Below are 5269 nucleotides of genomic sequence, written 5' to 3'. Positions count from 1 at the left end.
TTTGGGGGGGGGGGGGTTACAACCTTTTGAGGGGTTTTTTTTGCAAAATTAAAGCATTTGCTAAACTTAATATCAGAGAAAGAATCTCCAGACATAAACACTGAAATGATGGCCAAAACATTGATTTCAAATGTCAATCAACTAAACCCTAGATCTACAAAAAACCTAAGAAAATGCCGAGATTGAGAAGATGAAAGGACCTAACACCAGGCTGAGCTTGTTTGCTTAGCTTAAAAACTACTGTTAAATTCTAGATTTATCCAAAAAGCGAATCAATTAACAAACTAAATATCCAGAGCAAGGATCTCGTAGCACAAGACTAAAATCATGGTCAAAGCATTGATTAAAAATTTAACAGTTAACTAAACGCTAGGTCTAGGGCGAGAACTAATGCCGCAAGCACCAGATCAAAATAAAACCTCAAAAAGTAACCGAAATCAAAGAACAATAGCGTCAGATACCTAAACAATAGTCAAATCATTGATTTCAACTCATCGATTCATTAAACCACAGATCTACACCAAAAGGTACAGCAACAAGCACGAGATCAAAGCAAACCCTAGAAAATCACCGAGACGAGAGGGTCAAAGTTACGATACCTAGCTGAACTTGAGTTGGTGCTGCTCGCCGGCTAGCTAGAGCGAACCGCTGACGAAGACAAGCTTGCCGCCGGCGGGGTTTTGGTTTTGGGATGACGGAACTAAATGAGAAGGCCGAAGGGTTTTGGTTTGAATCAGATCAGGGTAAATGGGCTTCGGGTTTTGTTTTTGGGAATACGGGCAGGTAAATGGGTGAATAGAAACCGTCCATTTAGTATCCATTTAGTATAGTTTGAAATGAACCCGTCCGATTAGATCCACTTAATTAAATGGGTGGGTTTTAGATGGGCCAAGTGATGAGCGGATCAGGTGGGTAAATAGGCATAGGCAAATATTGTCTTCCCTAATCTAAGGAATGATAAACAAATGTATTGTATATCTTTTTGAAAATTGTCGATAAAATTTGAGTTGTCATGGAGCCTACTTTTTTGTTTATAGGAGTACGAAAATAGTATTAAGTTTTATAGTACGGTTATCACTGCTCTCTATCCAAATGTTAACGGTCTCAACTCCAAAAGTGCGACTATGATAGTAATATCGTTCTAATTAGTCACATTCCATCTATGCAACAAAAGGTACCAAAAGAAACATTCCCGATTGTTACAAATTATAGCTACATGTTATTGCCATAAGCATGTTTAGCAAATGATCGAAGTGACTTATAAGGCATTTTTGTGACTTATAAGACACTTTGAGATATTTGGCAAATGACTTATTTTGGTTTATAATCCATCAAAAGATAAGCCATAAGATTTGGCTAAGTAAAAGACATATATACCCCTCATTATTTCACAAAATTCTAAGCAATGCACATTTGGTGGATTGCAAGTCATGTTCTATTTGATAATTTTGGCAATAATGAGGATTTTTTTTTGAGAGAAATAATGAGGAATTATAACCTAGTCGTTTGCCCAATTTCTAGAAATAGAATATAATCTACTAAATGTACTAAACACTATGAATTATAAATTCATATGTAGCATAATCTATTTGTGAACTCTAATCTAAGTGGATCACGGTTCAAAGTTGCCTAACATGCTTTCAATTTTATGGAATAATTTTTTCATTTGACTTAACCTTGTTTCATTGGTTTTCATTGATGTCCAACACTGATGATGATGATAATAATAGTAATAATAATAACAACGTGAACAACAAAATTGAGGTTCAAATTTTGAATGAAATTTTTGATTTTCCCCTTATTAGAAGATACTTATGACAGAAGAAAGATGTTTCCATATATCAGAAAGTTTAAACTTCTACTTAAAATACACATTATATCATTGATGTTAACAATTCATAACTGGTATTGTGATTTATTTTTTTGATAGTGGAAAGAATCTGAATCCAAAACTAAAGTGATCTATGATGATGCTAACCTTTGATTTATGTGGTTCGTGTAATTTAAAGCTCTCAAGAATGAAAAATTAAATAAATTCGAAAACTTTTTAGCCTACAAAAATCTGAATCTAGAGCACGAACAATTTTCTCCATCAGAAAAGGCTAATATTTTGAATTATCATACTCCATTTAAAAGTACGACTTGGGGAAAATCTTTCCATGGTCAATAATATTACCCTTAACTTTTTTAAAATATTATATTATTATCCTAATCTATTCTAATTTTCCTATCTTCTTTGAATTTATAATTGAATGATTTATCTTATCCATAATGAGACTTAACATGTTATTGGATAAAATAGATATGTTTGGTATAATTAAAATCTTTTACTTATTTCAGTTTGTAGAGAAATCAAAAAAATATATGCTAGCCAGCACCTAAAAGTTTTTGGACCTTGTAAAAAATATCTTCTAAGTTTTTAAAATTATAAAAACACCCCTACAAATTTAAAATTTTATTAAAACATCTTAAAAATTATAAATTTTACTTATTTTAATTCAGTGAGAAATCTGAAAAGTATATATTAACTAAAAAATAAAAGTTTTTTACATTGGAGAAAGTATATGGCAAGTTTTGAAAAATACAAAAGTACTCCTAAAAATTCAAAATTTGTAAAAAAAAACACCTTGAAAATTTCAAACCTATAAACACACTAAAAACCTATAAATAACACAAACAACCCCCAAAAATTTATGGAATTTTCAATAAACATTCTAAATTTTTTACAAATTGCAAGATAAAACCCTCAAGATTGTAAATTTTATAAAAATCCTGATAATTTCTAACCTAATATTACATTAAAAATATAAGAGTTGTAAATATCCTTTGCATAAATTATAATTTATAGAAAACATCCTTAAAGTTTTAAAAATTACAAACAAACACTCAAAATTAAAATTTTACAAAAAACACCTTGAGAATTTCAAACTCATTAGTAAATTGAAAATATAATAATTATAAATAGTATATAAATAATTTACAATCTTTAGAAAATGCCTATAAGTTTAAAAAATTATAAAAACCCCCTAATATTCATAATTTACAAAAAAACACTATGAGAATTTCTAACCTATAGAAAATGAATATATAAAATTACTAGCAATCCATAGAAAATAAAAAATTTACAAAAAATATCATACACCCTTTAAAAGTATAGATTTAGAAAAAACTTTTCAGGATCAATATTACCCATAACTTTTTTTAAAAAGAATATAACTAATTAAAAATCTATTAGATTTGAAATTTACAAAAAAACAAACTTAAAGTTTAGTACATTGCAAATTAGCCATCTAAAGTTTAAAATTTTTCTGTGATTTTTTTGTAGTTCCTTGATCTTAATGTAATTTTGAATAGTTTTGTGTATTTGTAAATTATAAGAGTTTATTGTGTTTGTTTTTATAAGTTTTAAAACTTTTGAGGGTGTTTCTTTTGTAGTTTTCTAAATTTTCATTGTGTTTTTAGTATAATGCATAGATACATTAATTAATGATGATATTGAAAAGTAAGTCATTCTTAAGATATATTAAGCTATAGTTAAGTGTGCGCATCACTATTCCTAGGCAGTATAGTTTATGCATGCAAAAATTTTCAAACAATCTATATAGTGGTTAAAAGTTTTTTAACTTTAATGTACTATTAATTATAAATTATATTTAATGTGAACCCACCATGTAATTTTGACTGTGGTCATTATAATTTTAATATGTTTAATCGATTGACTATTTAGGTATATAAACCATGTATTACTTTACTTTCTGACGTGAACTAATATTTGACACTTAATATTTTAAATTATTACGTTTAAATTTAATATAAAGAGGAGCTTTAATAACATTTGTTTATTTACTTACAGGATAATACAATTTTAATTCCTATTTTTTGCTTGAGATTTATTTTATAGTTACGCGTATCAAATTATTAACTAAAATAATTATTATTTATGCTTAAATTAGGATGATTGTAGTTGGCCACTCACTATGAAATTTTTATAAAGACATAGACCTTACTATAATTTTATGCACTACCCATGTATATTTTATAAATTAATTATTAATTTAACATATTAAATTACTTTTCCTTTGTAGAAATTTTTCTTTGGCTTTTGGATTATGTAATCACTATGTCACCATTCTAGGGTAGAAAGGACATCATTCTAAATAGCTTCAAACCAATGTTTGGGTTGAACTAAAGTATATACTATTGTTACTATGGGTATATATTTTTTAAGAAAATCATGTTGATACTTTTAAACAGAAGAGAATATTCCAACCTCTGATATTGTAAAACAAAATATAGCTAATTGAGTGACTAGCAAAAGAGGACTTGCATCAGAAAAGTATGAATAATAAGATAAAGAGAAAAGGTAATGGCATTGCCAATAATATTACCAATAGCAAACTACAATGTAAAGTTAATCTATTTTGTGGAGCCCAACTATTGACTATAAGTATTGAGGTTTCCATATATATACTTTATAATTTATTAAAAAGGGTGTATAATCTTATCTAATGAGATTAAATTAATACTAAATAGTAATATCATTGTAAATGAACAATTACAAAGATGTTAGGGACTAACATGTATGTATTTAAGATTTTAGGACGAATATTTTAATAACTTATTTATATAAGCACGCTCACTTAGCCATCTATTATGTTCATTTTTCTCCTCCCTCATTCTCCACCAATTTTGCTATCAAGCTCGGAGAGAAATAGAATTCATGTCGGTGAGGTCTTCTCTCCCTCTATCCCTCGATCTCATTTTTTTAAAATTAGTTTCTTTGATTCTTTTTTAATATTTTCTTGGATCCATTCCATACTTCGTTCTATGAAGTGTCTTGTTAGATTCAATTTAAATATATTTTTATTTTAATTATTGTTTTCTCCTATTCATGGGTTAATTAATCACCAGAATGTTTAGGTCTTTTCGCCCATTTCATATTTTGAATTAACAATTTATTTTAGGAGAATTATTCAAAAGAGCACTTTTTAAAAATATTAGCAAAATCGATTGTTTTACATAATAATTAATAATATTAACATCTTTTTTGCCACACCATCAAGACTGACAACAAAGATGTTAATTTTGTAAAAAAAAACATCTTTAAAATACATGGGACTAATAATCCCGTGTAATTGGAGAACATTAATTACAAAAGTAATTAAAGTCAGAAAATACATGAGACTACCACTCTTGCGTATTTTGCAGTCGGAACTAGAAAATACATAAGACTACTGTATATGTCCTATATATAATGTAATTGATTCAG

General features: G+C 27.9%; 1 protein-coding gene across 1 annotated transcript in view; it reads right to left on the bottom strand.

Annotated features, from left to right (window-relative positions):
• The window catches only part of LOC109819770 (nucleolar protein 10), a 12591-nt gene extending 11848 nt beyond the window's left edge, over positions 1 to 743 (bottom strand). The window contains 1 exon segment of the mRNA XM_020385646.1: positions 600 to 743. The gene's annotated coding sequence lies outside the window, so the exon portion shown is untranslated.

Source organism: Asparagus officinalis, chromosome 8, assembly GCF_001876935.1.
Source record: "Asparagus officinalis chromosome 8, Aspof.V1, whole genome shotgun sequence".
Taxonomy (NCBI): Eukaryota; Viridiplantae; Streptophyta; class Magnoliopsida; order Asparagales; family Asparagaceae; genus Asparagus; species Asparagus officinalis.
This window is presented reverse-complemented; position numbering and strand designations above follow the sequence as displayed.